Genomic DNA, 21,984 nt, shown 5'->3' on the forward strand with positions numbered 1-21,984 from the left:
AGCTATTATACTTATACAGAGAGGCCAAAAGAAGGAGTTTGCAAGAGCAGAGAAAGTGTGTGTGTGCGCGCATGTGTGTGAAAAGCGTCATTAGAAAGTGTCAGAACTGCCTGGGGCCACATTGGCTTTACACAATGATCAATTCTGCTACTGAAAAGAGGAGGAGACACACACACACACACACAGGCCACCCGCTGCTTTAATTACCAGTGTCTGTCCCCCTTTACCAGCGCGTCTATGCTGCATCTGAAAGCCGCAGCGAGAGGAGAATGGCAGAGCGTGAGAGAACGAGTGCAGTAGACGAACCCAAACGCTCATTAACGAATGATAATCTGCTGTCCGAGAGCTCTGGCCCTCATAAAGAGCCACATGTCAGTGTATTGAGAGGCGATCCGCCCACTCTTTCTCTGGACGCATGGCCGCAGGCTTGAACATGTGTCATCTGATGTAAACACGGCCCCATGCGCTACCTGTGCTGGGCTTCAGTGGAAACAAAACACCCTTTAACATCAGGTCGACGACCTTAGCAATGATTTAGCACCATTCATGCTTTCTTAAGAACATGGAAAAATCTAGTAAAGTTTCATGTTCTGGTTCTTTAATGAAGCCAGGAACCAAAACTCTGATCTTATGAACATATAATCAAATATTTGAAAGATAGTCAGAATTTTTTTTATAATTAATATACATACAATAATTATTAATTTAAATGTATTTGATTTAAATAATATATTAATAATAATAAAATTGTTTTATGTTTTGATTATATATATATACATATATATATATATATATATATATATATATATATATATATATATATATATATATATGATTATATTTTATATAATTAATTGAAATATATACATTTATATATAAAATACACATATATATGTATATTTAATTTTTTATATATATTTCCATTTATATCTATGTTTTTTATATATTTTTATATCTAAAAATATAAACTGTACATATTTTATAATTAAAACATTTCTGTAATTTCATAAAAATATATTCTATATGCTTTAATAAAATAATTATTTTCCTTTTGTATATATAATATTCTATAATACAAATTGTATATATAGTTTATATTAATTATATTTTCTATATATAATTAAAATTTCTGTTATACACACACACACACACACACACACACATACACACACACACACACACACACACATATATATATATATATATATATATATATATATATATGATTATATTTTATATAATTAATTGAAATATATACATTTATATATAAAATACACATATATATGTATATTTAATTTTTTATATATATTTCCATTTATATCTATGTTTTTTATATATTTTTATATCTAAAAATATAAACTGTACATATTTTATAATTAAAACATTTCTGTAATTTCATAAAAATATATTCTATATGCTTTAATAAAATAATTATTTTCCTTTTGTATATATAATATTCTATAATACAAATTGTATATATAGTTTATATTAATTATATTTTCTATATATAATTAAAATTTCTGTTATACACACACACACACACACACACACATACACACACACACACACACACACACATATATATATATATATATATACATGTATAATACATGCACGCGCACACACACACACACACACACACACACACACACACGTACATTTGTTTTGTAATTTAATGGCTATATATATATATATATATATATATATATTCTTTATATTTAATAAATGTAGTCATTTTCATTTTGTGTGTGTGTAAATATATCAATAATAAAATGTGTGTGTGTGTGTGTGTATATATACACACACATTTATAATTTTAGGAATTTATTTTAATTTAATAGTAATTTATGTAATATATGCTAATATAATACAGTGGTGTGAAAAAGTGTTGGCCCCCTTCCTGATTTTTTATTTTATTGCATGTTTGTCACACGTTAATGTTTCAGATCATCAAACAAATTTAAATATTAATCAAAGATAACACAAGTAAACACAACATGCAGTTTTTAAAATGCCCCCCCCCCCCCTCCCCATTAAAACATAACTGGTTTATCACACCTGAGTTCAGTTTCTGTAGCCACACACAGGCCTGATTACTGCTACACCTGCTCGCAATCAAGAAATCACTTAAAGAGGACCTGCCTGACAAAGTGAAGTAGACCAAAAGATCCTCAAAAGCTACACATCATGTTGCGATCCAAAGAAATTCAGGAACAAATGAGAAAGTAATTGATATCTATCAGTCTGGAAAAGGTTATAAAGCCATTTCTAAAGCTTTGGGACTCCAGCGAACCACAGTGAGAGCCATTATCCACAAATGGAGAAAACACGGAACAGTGGTGAACCTTCCCAGGAGTGGCCGGCCGACCAAAATTACCCCAAGAGCGCAGCGATGACTCATCCAAGAGGTCACAAAAGACCCCACAACAACATCTAAAGAACTGCAGGCCTCACTTGCCTCAGTTAAGGTCAGTGTTCATGACTCCACCATAAGAAAGAGACTGGGCAAAAATGGCCTGCATGGCAGAGATCCAAGACGAAAACCGCTGCTGAGCGAAAACAAGATAAAGGCTCGTCTCAGTTTTGCCAGAAAACATCTTGATGATCGCCAAGACTTTTGGGAAAATACTCTGTGGACTGACGAGACAAAAGTTGAACTTTTTGGAAGGTGTGTGTCCCATTACATCTGGCGTAAAAGTAACACAGCATTTCAGAAAAAAGAGCATCATACCAGCAGTAAAATATGGTGGTGGTAGTGTGATGGTCTGGGGCTGTTTTGCTGCTTCAGGACCTGGAAGACTTGCTGTGATAAATGGACCCATGAATTCAGCTGTCTACCAAAAAATCCTGAAGGACAATGTCCGGCCATCTGTTCGTGACCTCAAGCTGAAGCGAACTTGGGTTCTGCAGCAGGACAATGATCCAAAACACACCAGTAAATCCACCTCTGAATGGCTGAAGAAAAACAAAATGAAGACTTTGGAGTGGCCTAGTCAAAGTCCTGACCTGAATCCTATTGAGATGCTGTGGCATGAGCTTAAAAAGGCGGTTCATGCTCGAAAACCCTCCAATGTGGCTGAATTACAACAATTCTGCCAAGATGAGTGGGCCAAAATTCCTCCACAGCGCTGTAACAGACTCATTGCAAGTTATCGCAAACACTTGATTGCAGCTGTTGCTGCTAAGGGTGGCCCAACCAGTTATTAGGTTTAGGGGGCAAGCACTTTTTCACACAGGGCCATGTGGGTTTGGATTTTGTTTTCCCTTCATAATAAAAAACTTCATTCAAAAACTGCATGTTGTGTTTACTTGTGTTATCATTGATTAATATTTAAATTTGTTTGATGATCTGAAACATTAAAGTGTGACAAACATGCAAAAAAATTCAAAATCAGGACGGGGGCCAACACTTTTTCACACCACTGTATATGTTTTTCTTTTGTATCCATATTTTCTTCTGTATCTATTATTTATTTATTTAAAGTTTTATTTGTTAGGGACAGATACAATAAACATAGATGAAACTGAAATAACAGTCATCCCATGCATGTACCATAGTGCTTGTAGCCGAAGCTAATTTGCAACATTTGTCCCTAGGAGGGCTTTTATGAATTTAAGTTACAAAAAACAAGTAGTACACACATTTTATTATATACGTACACTAAACATGACTACAAGTTTGTTGACGTATCAACCAAGATTTTGTGGCTTTTTATATATATACACAATTTTTAAAAATTTTGTATTGTTTAACTATTCAATATATTTTTATTTATTTGCAAATAAAGCAACTATTTGGCGTGTAGAGTTTGTCAAATTGATGGCTAGTTCTTCCTCAGTGTTATTGCAGCATGCAGTCCATGGGAGTGTTTTCTGGTTTTTAGTGAAGGGAAAGTGAAGTTTAGCGCAGCTCTTGTCAAGTTTGTCTGATGCTCTGCTCTCTCGCTTCTCTGTTTGAGCGTGTGATTTGTGACACTGCTGTTATTGGAGTGCAGTTGTGGTCGCGTGGGCAGGAAACAGGCACGTTTAGTTTCAGCCCATCCCAAACTACAAGAAAAAAAGAAAACATATCACGTGCCTTACTTTCAGCTACAGTAACTCACCTCTCACTGCAGACTGAAGAAACTGACTCAATACGACATGCTTTCTGTTTCACTCTCACACCATCAGTCTGCTGCACTGTACACTCAATGTACAATCAATGTGCAACTGTAATGACTTCACTGACACTGAACTCAGCATACAGAAATCACTAGCAAATCGCTAGAAGATCTCACATTTCTCTCAGACACCAGTGAGCTCAACAAAGAGCAAAAGAACGCTTCAATCTACGGCTTCTCAGATGATTCTCATCAGAACAAAACCACACTAATGTCACATGTAAGAGATCTTAACAAACCTCTGCTTTCATACACACACACACACACACACACACACACACACACAGACACACACACACACGCACACTTGTGTGTTTGTGGGATAATACCAAAATGTGCTAAAAAAAGTCTAAAAATTATAACTTATAAAAAAAAAAAAATTATAAAAATTAAAAATGATAAACATCAAATGATCTGCATGATTTCCTCTTTTTATTTATTCTAAACAATACTATGATAAACATCAATTTCAATGGAACATAACTGAGAACTCCTGAGAAATTACAGCTGGCATTTTAATGTTTATTTAGCAGTGAATAAACATAATTTATCGTTGTTTCATTTTGTTTCGATTTTGCAAATAATATCAGCGTTGAGGATCACTGGCCTTGACAAAGTTTATAAACTTCAAAACATAAAATATTTGCTTTTATATGTTTTTAAGTAATTAAAAATATAAGAATTATATAAATCTATAATTGTATATATTTATTATTACTATCATATATATAATTTTTTAAATATTATATAAAAAAGATTACACATATATATATATATATATATATATATATATTAGTCAACATTTCAAGTGGATCAAAACAATGCGTTCTTGTCTTAGAACTACTAAGACAATGCATACATACAGTATATACATATATATATATATATATATATATATATTGTGGCGGGAGGAGCAAGCGACAGACACAGTGGGCGTGGCGTCAAGCCTCGGAGAGGTTTTTATTAAACAACATATTCAAATAATGTGTCCAAAGGGGGAAAAGTGTCCAAAATAAACAGGGATCTGGTGTCCTCGTCGTGCTGCGGGGCTAGTGAAGGAGGGCAGTGTTCAGAAGGGAAGGGTCCAGGGAAGGGGCGGAGTCCGGTGGCCGCACGCGCTCCCCTCCTGGTCCGGGGCGCGAGGGGTGGCGGCTTCCGCTCGCGGCTTCGTCCTCAGCTGGCCGCGGCACTTCTGGGGGACTCTACGGCCCGGCATCCTGGCCCGTCGGCCGTATCACGAGTGCGGCGTCATCTGGACTGCGGGTCCGGTGGCTCGCGTCTCTGGCGGCGGCAGGAGATCCCTCAATGCTCCCTTCCTGGACCCACGAGGACACCAGCGTGCATGCACGGGGGAAGAGACCAGTCTCCCGAGGAGAGGCGCGCTCGGCGTTTAAACAGCGGCGGTGATGAGGCTCTATTCACGTCAGGTGCGCCTCATCACACGCCGCCAGCCCTGCGTGTTCAGCGCCCCTCCTCTCTCACACACCCACTCCCGTCGGGAGCCTGGTGAAGGGCAGCGAATACGGGACGGGGTGGTGATGATAGAAAGGGGGGAGGCAGCCGACTCGTCACATCCCCCCCCCCAAGCGACATCCCCATCCTAGGGTCGCCGCCCACGCAGGAGTGCTACCTTCCTCAACCAGGCTCCAGCGGTCGGAGAGGGCGGGACAGGGATTCCTCTCCGTGCAACTCTCCCTCTCGCACCGCGCCGGAACCGGGACAGAGAAAGCGGGTTTTAGTTGACAGCCTCAACCAACCACGGGGTAATGATGACAAATAGACAGAACGTCACTTACCCCATTGGTGGCTGGGAGGCTGTCCCCGTCCTTCCTCCGTCCCCGTACGGGCTCTACGGCTTCTTGCGAGCGAGAGGGGATGACGTCATCAGATGTTGCCCAACTGCGCTGTCTAGGCTCCGCCTGCCCGCATTCTCCACCACTGTGGCGGGAGGAGCAAACGACAGACACAGTGGGTGTGGCGTCAAGCCTCGGAGAGGTTTTTATTAAACAAAAATCTTAAAATAAAGTGTCCAAAGGCGGAAAAGTGTCCAAAATAAACAGGGATCTGGTGTCCTCGTCGTGCTGCGGGGCTAGTGAAGGAGGGCAGTGTTCAGAAGGGAAGGGTCCAGGGAAGGGGCGGAGTCCGGTGGCCGCACGCGCTCCCCTCCTGGTCCGGGGCGCGAGGGGCGGCGGCTTCTGCTCGCGGCTTCGTCCTCAGCTGGCCGCGGCACTTCTGGGGGACTCTACGGCCCGGCATCCTGGCCCGTCGGCTGTATCACAAGTGCTGCGTCATCTGGACTGCGGGTCCGGCGGCTATATATATATATATATACATTATTGTTGTTATTATTATTATATAAATAAAAATATGTAATGTTTATATAGTTAAAAATAAAACTAAATTATAAAATATATATTTTTATATTTGCATTATTATGATAATAACCTTTGTACAATCATTTAGCATTAATTTATGGTTTAATTTATGTTGTTTCATTGTTTTTCAACTTTATTTTAACTACAACATTATTTCAACCACATTTTAACATTGATGGTTCGTCATTTGCCGACTGGGATGATGTATTCTTCTGGGAATATTATATTTGCATAGTTTAACATGAGTATCACGTCTTTCATAGTAAAATGAAAAGTTCCAGAATGGGTTTATCAGAGGAGAACTTTTGAAGTTCTTCAATAAACCACATACATACTTCAAGGAACTCAGAAGGCTTTAGTACTCGAGATGAACCCGATGTGAGAGTCAGAGAGCCAAACAGATGAACATAAATCTGAACAAATAGCATCTGTACTGCTGACCTCTGATACAGTGAAATCAGTCACAGACAGTATCTTGTTGAGAATGAATACGGGCTGAGAGTCGTGTTGAATGAGCTAAAGTTCAGCAGCTAACAGAGGTGCAGCGTTCTGGAAAGTGTGTGTGTGTGTGTGTGTGTCTGTTTACACACTTAAACACATACTCAACTCAAGATGTCTTGGGTCTGCGGCTTGTCCTGCAGAAAAGTAACACTTCAGCTCAGAAACTCACAGTTCTCACCAGATCGCTCAAAATAACTCGCCTGCAGTGCTGGAAACACACACGCGAACGATCACCGATGCATGCAGACACAAAGCAAGCACAAAAAGAGTCCAACAAACTGAGTTTGGGATTGAAATGGAAAGGAAGTTCATGCCTGAGTATGTAAGAGCCGATATTGTAAACAGCCATGACAGTGTTAGTAGTGCATGTGTGTGATTGGTCATGTCAGGCATACAATACTGCTGGAGTTAGTTATGTAACACCAATGAATGAAGCATTTACAGTAGTTATAGATTTGTATATGTGCTGAAGAAAATGTGAGTGGTTTTACCCATGCAAAAGTCAATGCAGCAATGATGGGCTGTTCTGAGCCGTAGTGGTTGCTTGGGCGTTGCTACGTAGGTGTTCTGGTTGGTTGCTAAGCAGTTGCTATGGTGTTGCTATGTAGTTTCTAGGGTTTTCTAGGCAGGTTCTTGGGTGGTTTCTAGGGTCTACGCAGATGCTAGGTTGTTCTGGGTCATTCCTAGGGCATTGCCAGGGTGTTCTGGGTGGATGCTAGGGTGTTGCTATGCAATTTCTAGGGTGTTCTCTGCAGTTTTTCATGTGTTTTGTGTGGTTTCTAGGGTCTATGCGGTTTCTAGGATGTTCTAGATGGTTTCTCAGGTGTTTTGGGTGGTTTCTAGGGTCTATGCAGATGCTAGCGTGTTCTAGGTTGTTCCTAGGGCATTGCTAGGGTCTTCTGGGTGGTTGCTATGAGGTTTCTACAGTGTTCTAGATGGGTTCTTAGGTGTGTTGGGTGGTTTATAGGGTCTATGCAGATGCTAGGGTCCTCTGGGTCATTCCTAGGGCATTGCCAGGGTTTTCATAGGGTTTTCACCATACTTGGCCGTATGTCACGTCACTTCTGGGTGGATGCTAGGGTGTTGCTATGCGGTTTCTTGGGTGTTCTCTGCAGTTTCTCATGTGTTTTGTGTGGTTTCTAGGGTCTATGCGGTTTCTACGATGTTCTTGGTGGTTTCTAGGATCTATGCAGATGCTGTTCTGGGTTGTTCCTAGGGCATTGCTAGGGTGTTCTGGGTGGTTGCTAGGGTGTTGCTATGAGGTTTCTACGGTGTTCTAGGCAGGTTATCAGATGTGTTGGGTGGTTTATAGCGTCTATGCAGATGCTAGGGTGTTCTGGGTCATTCCTAAGGCATTGCTAGGGTGTTCTGGGTGGATGCTAGGGTTTTGCTCGGTGGTTTCTAGGGTGTTCTGTGTGGTTTCTCATGTGTCTTGGGTGTTTTCTAGGGTCTATGCAGATGCTAGGGCATTCTGGGTTGTTCCTAGGCCATTGCCGGGGTGTTCTGGGTGGTTGCTACGGTGTTGCTTTGAGGTTTCTAGGGTGTTCTAGGTGGGTTATCAAGTGTTTTGGGTGGTTTCTATGGTATATGCAGATGCTAGGGTGTTCTGGGTCATTTCTAGGGCATTGCTAGGGTGTTGCTTTGGAATTCCAAGGATGCAGAAATAGAATTTTCTCGTCCGTCCTTCGGATGAGACATTAAGCTGAGGTCCTGACTCTCTGTGGTCACAAAAAAATCAATGTACGGCATCCTGGCCAAATGTGCCCATTGGACTCTGACCATCATGGCCTCCTAATCATCCCCATATACTGATTGGCTTCATCACTGTCTCCTCTCCACCAATAAGCCTGTGTGTGGTGGGCGTTCTGGCGCACTATGGCTGCCGTCGCATCATCCAGGTGGATGCTGCACACTGGTAGTGGATGAGGAGATACCCCCCTTACTATGTAAAGCGCTTTGAGTGCCTAGAAAAGTGCTATATAAATGTAACAGATTATTGATTATTATTATTAGAGTTTTCTGGCTAGTGACTAGGGCATTGCCATGTAGCTGCTAAGGTGTTATTATGCAGATACTGGGGTGTTCTGGGTCATTCCTAGATCATTGCTAGGGTGCCCTAGGTGGCTGTTAGGGCCTTTCTATGCAGTTTCTATAGTCTTCTGGAAATAAATTGAGCACCATTGTCATCTACAGAGCTGATTTACACCTGAAATTGAAGTCATTTCATAATTGATACATTTGGCTGCATTTTCATTGTTATTTTCCTCTTTATTACTGTATATCTGCTATGAGACAATCTGTATTGTACAAAGCACTACAGAAACAAAAATGGCTTGACTTGGTTACTAGGGCTTTGCTATGCAGTAGCTAGGATGTTCTGGGTGGTTGCTAGAATGTTGCTAAGGTGTTCTGAATGGTTTCTAAGGCAGTGCTACAGTGTGCAGTTGCTATGGTTTTCAGGGTGGCTGTTAGGATGTTTATATGAAGTTTCTAGGGTGTCTGGGTGGTTGCTAGGGTGTTGCTAGGTGTTTTATACATTATCAAGCGAATTTAATCTACTCTTAGGTCTCTGTGGTATTCTGGATCTTTAACGCAAGTCTGCTGGATCTGTTCTAATCACAATGAGCGCTAGTAACAGTGCTGCTTGACTTCATAAAATGATGCCAGCAATAAAGTACTTCCCTGTGTGGATTTGTGCATGTGTGTGTGTGTGTGTGTGTGTTTGTGTGTGTTGGTTCGGCCCCTGCTGCCCGTGTCCCTCTCTGGCACTTGTGCATTGGCACTGAGGCATCAGGCACCCCCGCCGGTCCGCCTGGCATCTCTGCGGCCCCTCAGGGCTTGGTCAGCACCCGGGTGGGAGTATTTCCAGTCCCTGAGGAAGACGACAAGGGGGAGGGTCCTGCTCCCCGGGGAGACACCAGAGAGCCAGAGTCCAGCGCAAGACAAACCCATCTGCCCTAGAGAGCATGCCCACTGCACACACACATACACATACACACAATGCCACCACATGGAAACAACCAACTGCTGTCCTACAAAGCCATCTCATTAGTTTTACTGTATATGAAGGTTTTTCAGCGGGAGCAGCTTCACTCCTGAATCTCTGAAATAATCTAACAGGGTCAAAGTCTGCTTCTGAGACAACATTAGGTATTTTCAATAACTATTGTTGTTAAGTATACTTAGACCATCCGAGTTTATCGATGGTCCACATTACACAGTTTTTGTCATCAGAAGTATCTGAGGATATCTGCGCACACTGTATGTGTGCAGCCCAATTTTTGTGTCCGTATGGACAGTCTGCGTTCAATAGCGCAGACACAAGGTAAATTTTGAGACAGAAGGAGTCCACTAGGTGTCACTGCACATGTGTCAAACTCGTTTATCCGAGGTTAAGTAAATACTTTGAAAGCTGTGCGCGAGATGGAGCGGGAATGCAGAAAAATAGGTATATGTGTTAATGTAAGCAGCAGCACCATGCGCATGCGTTGTTTACATGAAGCGGAAGTATGCACATGTGTAGTGATACTCTCCACAATGTCAGCGCGCGGCTGCAGACAGGATAAGGAGGAGAAGAATTGTTGAATAAGGTCGTAATTTTTGTTTTCTTTGCACACAAAAAGTATTCTTGTAGCTTCGTAACATTACGGTTGAATCACTTATGTCACATGGACTATATTACCGATGTCCTTGCAATGTTTCTGGACCTGGGATCATTTCAGTTGCGTTGCTGTCTATGCAGAGAGCGCTCAGATTTCAACAAAGATATCTTAATTTGTGTTCCGAAGATGAACGAAGGTCTTACGGGTTTGGAACAACTTGAGGGTAGTAATTTTTGGGTGAACTAACCCTTTAATTAATCATCACTACTACTAATAAATGCACTAGCTCACCTGCTCCCCCATAAAATGTGAAAAAAAAACCTCACAGTCGTACATTGACAAAGGGACCAGAGTCGAATCTAGAGACCATCTTAACCACCAACAGAAGTGATCAAACTTCATCTGTGCCGAACACTATATAAACCCTCAAATTAGACACATCCAACTCTGGTTGCTAGGGTGTTCAATCTGGTTGCTATAGGATTGTGAGATAGTTGCTAGGGTGTTTGGTTTAGGGTGTGTAGTTGCTTGGACACTGTTAGCGTGTTCTGGATGGTTGCTAGGGAACTATGATGCTATGATGTTGCTACTGTATGTTGGTTACTAGGGCATTGATATACCTTTGTTAAGGTGGTCTGCTTGGATGTTACTAGGATGGATTTCTGTGTGGTTGCTAGGATGCTGCTAGGGTGTTCTGGGCATTTGCTAGGCCATTCTAAGTGGTTGCTAAGGCTAGTTTCTAGTGTCTTTTGGCTGGTTGCTAGGCTATTGCTAAATGGTTGCAGGGTGTTCTGGTTGGCTGCTAGAATGTTGCTAAGAGGGTGTTCTGTGTGGTTTCAAAGACATTGCAAAATGTTCTGGGTAGTTGCTAGGGCATTGCTTTGCTGTTCCTAGGGTGTTCTGTGTGGTTGCTAGGGAATTGCTTTGCAGTTGCGATGATGTTTTGGGTGGCTGCTAGGTTACTCTAATATGCATTTACTAGGGTCTTATGGTTGGTTGCAAGGGCCTTGCTAGGACAGTGCTAGGGTTTTGGGTAATTGTGAAGATGTTGCTATGCAGTCGCTAAGGTGTTTTGTATGGTTTCCAGGATGCTGCTGGGGTGTTCTTGGTGAGCTTGCTAGGGCATTGCTCTGTGGTTGCTAGGGTCATCTGTCTGGTCACTAGGGCACTGCTCCAGCTATCAGCACCAAATGTCTCTGTACTAGCTTATAAAAACGAACATCCTCATTTTGTTGGTTTGTGGTTATGCGACTTCGTTGTGCAATTTGAGCTAATAATCGTGTGGGTCAGGTTTTCATGAAGGTGCGACATAAAGTGGGAGAGAAAGAGGAACGGTGAATGAGAAGTGAGTCTGTAACTGTGATCAGAGCAGTTACAGCCCCTCGAACACACTGTGATATTAAGAGAGAGTGAAAAACCACAACATACACACTCTCATTCTATTTCATGCAAACGGACTATAAACTGAAATCTCATTCAGACGGTGTAGAAATAGACCAATCTACATACATGCATCTGTTGATGCCCTTAAAGATCCTTAAAATATCGGCTCAAGTGTCTGAAACTCTCACAGTTCAATCTTGGTGTCTTTGTACATGGTTATTTACAGTAAATGATTTGATATTTGCAATTAGGACAGCAACAAAAACTATTTTGATAACCGTGCTCTCTCTCTCTCACACACACACACACACACACACACAAAATTATTGTGATAATCTACTCAAACAGTCACATTTATAATCTCTCAAGCACATCCATTTGGTGAAAATAGGAAAAAGCTAAGTAAATAATTAATTAAATCATAAAAGATCAATTAAAGATCAATTCCCTTACTGGACCCCCTGCAGTTTGCCTACAGAGCAAACAGGTCTGTGGATGATGCAGTCAACATGGGACTGCACTTCATCCTGAAGCATCTGGACAGACCAGGGACTTATGTGAGGATCCTGTTTGTGGACTTCAGCCCCGCTTTTAACACCATCATCACGGAAACCCTTCAGAATAAACTAACCCAGCTCTCCGTCCCCACCTCTGTCTGCCAGTGGATCAATAGCTTCCTGACAGACAGCAGTTAGTAAGGCTTGGTAAATTCACATCCAGCACTCGTACCATCAGCACTGGAGCTCCTCAGGGCTGCGTACTCTCCCCACTGCTCTTCTCCCTCTACACCAACGACTGCACCTCTAAAGACCCCTCTGTCAAGCTCCTGAAGTTTGCAGACGACACCACACTGATCGGCCTCATCCAGGACGGTGACGAGTCTGCTTACAGACAAGAGGTTAAGGAGCTGGCTGTCTGGTGCAGTCTTAACAACCTGGAGCTTAACACGCTCAAAACTGTGGAGATGATTGTGGACTTCAGGAGAAACCCCCTGCTTTCCCCTCACTCACTATCATGAACAGCACTGTGACTGCAGTGGAGTCATTCAGATTCCTGGGCACCACCATCTCTCAGGACCTGAAGTGGGAGATTCACATAGACTCCATTGTCAGGAAGGCCCAGCAGAGGTTGTACTTTCTTCGCCAGCTGAGGAAGTTCAACCTGCCACAGGACTTACTGAAACAGTTCTACTCCGCCATCATTGAATCCATCCTCTGCACTTCAATAACTGTCTGGTTCAGCTCAGCTACCAAATCTGACCTCAGAAGACTACAGTGAGTAGTCCGGACTGCTGAGCGAATCATTGGTACCCCACTCTCCAAGAACTGAACTTATCCAGAGTGAGCAAAAGGGCTGGTAAAATCACTCTGGACCCCTCACATCCAGCACACTCCCTCTTTGAACTGTTACCACACTCACTTATTTTATTTTTATTTTCTCATTTCTAATTTGCACATACTTGACCTGTACATACATAGTTGTTTATATTATATATTGTGTTTTTGCTGCTTTGTACATTGCGTATTTGTATATTATTCTTTTATTATCTGTGTCCTGTCCTGTTGCTGTCTTTCTGTTGCACTGTGGAGCTTCTGTCACTATACAACAAATTCCTTGTATGTGTAAACATACTTGGCCAATAAAGCTCATTCTGATTCTGATTCTGATATAAATACTATTGTACAATAACTCTAAAGTAAATATAAATGCTATGATAAATACTAAAATATGTAAATAGTTAAATAAACACTATTATAAAATAGTATACAGTCATGGCCAAAAATATTGGCACCCTTGGTAAATATGATCAAAGGCGGCTGTGAAAATTAATCTGCATTGTTAATCCTTTTGATCTTTTTTTTTTTTTTAAATCACAAAAATCTAATCTTTCATTGGATAATATGAATTTAAAATGGGGGGAAATATCATTATGAAATAAATGTTTTTCTCAAATACATATTGGACACAATTATTGGCACCTCTAGAAATTCTTATGAGTAAAATATCTCTGAAGTATATTCCCATTTATATTCACAATTTTGAGCACTCCAGAGTGATTATGAACATTAAATTATCCAGGCATGGCTTCCTGTTTCACAGAAATATAAATAGGAGGGAAAACAAAGTTGGGCTCCCTTAATCATCCATCCCAATGAGAAAAAACAAATAATATATTTCTGATGTGCAGCAAAAGATAATTGAGCTTCACAAATTAGTGAAGTGGTTTTAAGAAAAGAGCTAGAGCAGTGAAAATTTCCATTTCCACCATCAGGGCAATAATTAAGTATTTCCAATCAACATAAAATGTTACGAAACTGCCTGGAAGAGGACGTGAGTCTATATCGTCCTAATGCATGGTGAGGAGGAGAGTTTGAGTGGCTAAAGACTCTCCAAGGACCACAGCTGAAGAATTGCTGAAAATAGTTGTGTCTCGGGGTCAGAAAACATAAAAAAAAAAAATTGTCAAACAGTACCTACATCACCAGGGATTCAAGAAAATTTCTCCTAGCTCATCCAAAAACAATCTCCAGCATATTCAGTTGTCAGACACGACTGGAACTTCAAATGGGACTGGCTTCTATGGTCAAATGAAACTAAACAATGAGCTTTTTTAGCAGCAAACACTCAAGATGGGTTTGGTGAACACAGGGATAAAAAGTACCCCAAGTGTAACTTGAGGTTCTTGAAATATACTGCTGTATTTGTGATGTTGTGGGCCTATATTTCTGCTGGAGGTCCTGGACATCTTGTTTAGACGCATGGCATCATGGATTCTATCAAATACCAACAGATAAAAAATCAATAAGTGACTGACTTGGTTAGAAATCTTATAATGGGCCATGTTTGGATCTTCCAACCGGACAATAATCCAAACACAAACCTCAAAAACAACACAAAAATGGGTCGCTGAGCACAAAACCAATCTTCTGCTGGCCATTCCAGTCCTCTGACCTGAACCCTGTAGAAAATGAGTGAGGTGAACTGAAGAGAAGAAGCAGCGTCATGGAGCTGTGAATCTGAAGGATCTGGAGTGATTCTGGATGAAGGAATGGTCTCTGATCTCTTGTCAGGTGTTCTCTAACCTCATCAGGCATTATAGGAGAAAATTTAGAGCTGTACAATTGGCAAATAGAGGTTTCAAAAAGCACTGAATAAAAGGGTGTCGTTAATTGTGGCCAATGTGTATTTGAGAAAAACCTTTATTTCATAATGATATTTCCCCCCATTTTAAATTATTATTATCCAATGAAAGGTTAGATTTTTGTGAATTTTTTAACAATGCAGATTAATTTTCACAGCCTTCTTTGATCATATTTACCAAGGGTGCCAATATTTTTGGCCATGACTTTATAAATAATACCAAAATAACACTGCCATTAATATAACTGTATAACACTGCCATTAAAGGACCCATGAAATCAAAATTGAAGTTTTTTGGGTGTTAGTATCAATATGTTAGTCTTAAGGTCAAATCTGAATGCCAGTGTGCTCCAAAACAGTGACAAAATTCGCATTTAGAAGATACAAGCATTCAAAGCTTGCAGTTAATCACTTCCACCAAAACGGCTCAATGATTTTTTGGACGTCACATCGTACTTCATCTTCTCATCAAACTTTCTGTCCAATCAAATGCTCTCTACAATTTTAAGCGCCCGCCCCCTACACTATAAATAGACGCTGAAGCCCCGGCTGAAATCGGTTACTTGTTCGCAGTATTAGTATTTTTTTGTACGGTGAATGGCACGTAGTGCACAATATAGGGGACAGGGAACAATTCAGACAGTGTTAATATGCTTTCCATTGAGAAAAAAAAGAAGTCTGGTTTTGCGCTGTGTCACGCTAACCTCCGCACTGCATACACACTCTGCTCCAGTTCAGAGACATGATAGCACGGAGCGAATCACATGCACGAGTCAGCGCAGACCACAAAACGTATCGGACCTATTTGAATTCTACACAGAACCGTACACTTTTCATAAGTGCTGTCTTCTGATAGATTGCATGCAGGAGGGCTGAATTACAGTCTTGCACAACAGCGCCACACTGGTCAAACTGTGGTATTGCATTACGTCACATGAGATCAAATGACTATTCGACATCGAAAACTATTTGTCGATAATGGCGAATAATTGTTCTAGCCCTATTTGTGATCTAATGAATCACATTCAAGCAGTTTTAAGTGCGACTCGAGTGTCCAAACACTTTTAGGCCTGTGAGAATTCACTCAGAAGTGAATGAGCAAAAGTCTGTGTGTGTTTGATGTAGAATAGCATCGCAGGAGTCTTTGTGAAGGTTTGTTTGAGAGGCGAGATGATGAATGGATTCAATATGTCCTTCTGTGTGTTAAACAGCTGTTGAGAGACCTGCGGAGAACACACACACTCTCACTCACTCACTCGCTCACTCACACTAACATCTAATTCATTAGCATAGATAAATTAGATCAGCTCTAGCAGAACAAACTACACACACTCTCTCTCAGAGCTCTGAATTACCCTTCCATTCAGCATAATGGCCCTTTCTACCCCCTGAAAGTGAGTTCATTTGCTCCTCACACACTCTTTCAGTCTTTTTCTCTCGGTCAGTGGTTCGCGAAAGCTTCATTCATGTCCTGAACGGTTTGATAAAGGCCCATATAAACAAACAGCTGTGAAAACGCGTCCGATCTCACATGACGTTGCTCAGCGCTGAGAGACTCTGATCATACTTACTGCCAGGAGATGCTTTCATATTTAAAGTAGGTTTAAAGGTGACATTTGAGATGTTTGAATCCGTGTAAGAGGCCCATATATTTATTTATATTCTGTCACTGCTTTGCATAAAAGCATCTGGTGAATGAATAAATGTAAATTAATGAATAACACACACATTTTATTTGTCCTGTTGCTGTTCTTAATTTTCAATTGCACTGAAAATTCCAAATTTGGTTTTGTAGATCATTTCAGCCTTGTGGCCTTTTACCGTGTAAAGAAAATAAATTAAAGTTTGAATTTTTTTTATTGACTTACACTTCAAATCTATATCTACAGTCATGGCCAAAAATATCGGCACCCTTGGTAAATATGATCAAAGAAGGCTGTGAAAATTAATCTGCATTGTTAATCCTTTTGAACTTTTATTTAAAAAATTCACAAAAAGCTAACCTTTCATTGGATAATAATAATTTAAAATGGGGGGAAATATCATAATAAATGTTTTTCTCTAATACACATTGGACACAATTAACCGCACCCTTTTATTCAATACTTTTTGAAACCTCCATTTGTCAGTTTAACAGCTCTAAATTTTCTCCTATAATGCCTGATGAGGTTAGAGAACACCTGACAAGAGATCAGAGACCATTCCTTCATCCAGAATCACTCCAGATCCTTCAGATTCACAGCTCCATGACGGTGCTTCTTCTCTTCAGTTCCCCTCACTCATTTTCTACAGGGTTCAGGTCAGAGGACTGGAATGGCCAGCAGAAGCTTGGTTTGGTGCTCAGTGACCCATTTTTGTGTTGTTTTTGAGGTTTGTGTTTGGATTATTGTCTGGTTGGAAGATCCAAACATGGCCCATTATAAGATTTCTAACAGAGTCAGTCACTTATTGATTTTTTATCTGTTGGTATTTGATATAATCCATGATGCCATGTGTCTAAACAAGATGTCCAGGACCTCCAGCAGAAATATAGGCCCGCAACATCACAAATACAGCAGTATATTTCATTGTACACATGGGGTACTTTTTATCCCTGTGTTCACCAAACCCATCTTGAGTGTTTGCTGCTAAAAAGCTATTTTTTTAGTTTCATCTGACCATAGAAGCCAGTCCCATTTGAAGTTCCAGTCGTGTCTGACAACTGAATATGCTGGAGATTGTTTTTGGATGAGCTAGGATAATTTTTCTTGAATCCCTGGTGATGTAGGTGCTGTTTGACTATTTTTTTTTAAGGTTTTCTGACCCCGAGACTCAACTATTTTCTACAATTCTCCAGAAATGGTCCTTGGAGAGTCTTTAGCCACTCAAACTCTCCTCCTCACCGTGCATTAGGACGATATAGACACACGTGTCCTCTTCCAGGCAGTTTCGTAACATTTTATGTTGATTGGAAATTCTTAATTATTGCCCTGATGGTGGAAATGGGAATTTTCACTGCTCTAGCTCTTTTCTTAAAGCCACTTCACTAATTTGTGAAGCTCAATTATGTTTTGCTGCACACCAGAAATATATTCTTTGGTTTTTCTCATTGTGATGGATGATTAAGGGAATATGGACTTCGTTTTCACTCCTATTTATATTTCTGTGAAACAGGAAGCCATGGCTGGATAATTTCATGTTCATAATCACTCTGGAGTGCTCAAAAGTGTGAAAATGAATGGGAATATACTTCAGAGATATTTTACTCATAAGAATTTCTAGGGGTGCCAATAATTGTGTCCAACGTGTATTTGAGAAAAAAAATCTATTTTATAATGATATTTCCCCCCATTTTAAATTATTATTATCCAATGAAAGGTTAGATTTTTGTGATTTTTTAAAATAAAAGATCAAAAGGATTAACAATGCAGACTAATTTTCACAGCCGCCTTTGATCATATTTACCAAGGGTGCCGATATTTTTGGCCATGACTGAATATCTCAATCTATATTAACTATTGTTTTACCTCAAAAAATGTAAAAGCAATATTTCATTCATATAAAAATGATTGTTTTTAATAATTTGAGGATATTTTGTTACTTATTTTGTTAGCTCTGTTCTGATGCAGTTTTGTTTGTTCTCGTCTCATCTACAGCCATCTCTATTGCATATAAATATACATTTATCAACATAAACTGATATATACTAGACTTCTCACCATTTATAACTATCATTTTACCTCAAAAATGTTTAAGGAAATATTTCAGTCATTTAATAATTATAGTTTTGTTATTTTGATGGCTCTATGTCCATCTTTATTGTATGTCAATATTTATTTATACTGATATCAATTGAATTATACTGAACTTTAAAACATTTTAAACCATTTTAATTCAAATAAATGCAAAGACAACATCTCAGTCCTTCAGAAATGATCATTTTTGATATTTTGATGGTTTTTTAGCTCTGTTCGTTCTTGTTTTATCTATATCCGTCTTTATTGCATACAAACATAAATTTATATTGATTTATATTTGCCCTCTAAGACTATCTACAACTTCTAACAATCATTTTACTTAAAAAAAAATGTAAAGCCAGCATTTCCGTAATTTAAAAACAATCCTTTTTCATATTTTGAGGTTTTTTGTGTGACTCTAATTCTCATCTCTCCACATCCTGTTTGCTTGTTTCTGTCTTTTTTCTTTTGTTGTTTTGTTGCCACATTTGTGTTCCACTCGTTTGCTTTCTTGTGTCGTTTAGTGTGACATTTCAAGATGTGGCAGCAACAAAATATACATGATCTATATTTAAAATGAAAGACATTCCCCACCAAGAGAGAGAGAGAGAGAGGCTGTTATCTTTCATCTCCAGTACACGAGGTGTCAGAGTTTGTGGTTAAACTGCATTTCTACAGACCCAAAACCATCAGACTTCTTGTTTTAGACTATTTTAACATGCATCGTTCAAGCGGTATTAAACTACTGTACATTTAAAAGCTTATCTTTTAGTTCTGTCACAGCTCTAATACTGAGATCAGTCTGAATACGAATTGTTGATGAAGAAAAAATGTGTTATTTATTTATGTTTCCTGTTCTGTCAGTTTCATTAAGAAACGTGAAGAGCTTAACATCATGAGACACTGGTGTTTTATGGATGGATGGATAGATAGAGATAGGTATAGATAAAGATATATAATGGTTGTATATAATACCGGGTATATATATATATATATATATATATATATATATATATATATATATATATATATATATATATATATATATATATATATATATATAAGAATAATAATATATAAATGATAAGATTAAGAATAATAACAAAGCAATAAAAGCTAAAAGTCTAAACACGATATATATACACATACACAAATATATATACTTATATATCTTAATATAGATAAAATTTTTTATTTATATTTGTATATTATTACATTATGTTATAATCATATAATGTTTAATATAACCTTTTTTTAATTAATACACACACGAAACAATGTATATATTTAGATATGTATAAATGTAGATTAATAAATATGTATTATGTTTATATTTATATATGTATTTAATTTTTATACATTTGGTGCAAATACATTTCAAGAAAGAAAGAAAGAAAGAAAAAGAAAGAAAAAAAGGTCTAGATGACTTTGATCTCTCATGGTCTGGTGATGTTTGTGTTTTTTGTCTGTATGTTCACAGATTCAGGGGAACCAGAGGTGAGAAGGCCGGGTCAGGTTCCAGCTCGACTCGAGTGTGTGTGTGTGTGTGTGTGTGTGTGTGTGTGTGTGTGTGTGTGTGTGAGTGTGTGTGTGTCTCATTTGGAGAATCTCATTCACAGCTCAACATTCAGGGGAGAAGAAATCGAACCTGTCAGAGCCTTCAGGCAGAACACAGCGAGGTGTGGAAGAATTCAGCTCAAGACGGGTCAGAACACACACACACACGTGCAAGGAAAGGGCACGCGCTCAGAACACACACACAGACACCAGAAACACACGTTATTCTCCTGTTCAGACTTTATTCTGGATCAAACGTCACTAATCACCGCAGTGACACTCTGACAACAGCAATCATCTTCACACCGCGTTATTGGCCGCCTCGTGTCACATGACCTATCATCATCATCAGCATCATCATTATCAGCATCATCATCATCGGGGTCAAAATGCCAAAACATCTCGCTGACCTTTCAGCCGCGCAGAGGTGCGCTTCCAATTATGTCATTCAGCGTTACGTTTCTGTCCAGATCTCAGCGTTTGATTAACCATTCATATTACTGCTAATTAAATTCAGCGGCTGTGATTGGCTTATTGCTCTCAGATCCTTCTCAGGAACTTTCAGGGTTTTCTCATTTGAAAAGGTTACAAGAAATCATATTCTCCCAGTCCAGGCACAAATATAACACTATGAGATGATCAAAAAACAATAAATATTCATAAGCTACCACCTGAATTCTCAATATGAGCTGATGCAAACAATCAGCAGTTATTTTTCATATCAGCATCATCACAGTCATTCTAGAATCTGTTTAATTTTCCATTTATAGACAACAAACTCAGTTTTGGTGCGCTTTGTAATAAATCACAGTTTATTAAAGAAATAAAATAAATAATCCAAAACATGCTTTGTGCAGCGACCAGAAAAATGTCTAATAATGACAAATTCTGTATTTTCTCTTTAAAAAAGATCATAAAATAGAATTATAGTATAAGTCTAATGTTTACAATGTCTATTCAAATGTTAAAGTGATAAATATACAAACATGTACAGATAAAAAAATTATAAAATAATATTAAAATATTATATATTCAATTTTAAAATGTATTATTACATTTTATTTGCATTCGTTAATTTATTAATGTTTTGTTTTTAAAAATGCATTATTAGATTTTATTTAAAATGTATTTTAAAATATATTTATGCTTTACTTTAAAATGCATTATTACATTTTTATTTAATATTTATTTGAAAATATAATAATGTTTTGTTTTAAAATGCACTATTACATTTAATTTATATATTATTTTATATATTCATGCTTTATTATTACATTTTATTAATTATTTTTAAATAGATCAATGCTTTTTTTGTAAATATATTATTACGTTTTATTTACCATTTATTTTAAAATATAGTTTTAAATCTAATTTCTAAAATGTTTTATGAAATTGTATTTAAAATGTTTTAAAAATAAACTTTTTATTTTTAAATTGTAAAATTAATTTAAAAACAAATAATTATGACAAGTAACAGTAATATTACTAAATAATTGAATAAAAAATACATTTATCACAATAAACAATTTTTCTACCAATTTATAATGCA

Source organism: Barbus barbus (assembly GCF_936440315.1).
Source record: "Barbus barbus genome assembly, chromosome: 27".
Taxonomy (NCBI): domain Eukaryota; kingdom Metazoa; phylum Chordata; class Actinopteri; order Cypriniformes; family Cyprinidae; genus Barbus; species Barbus barbus.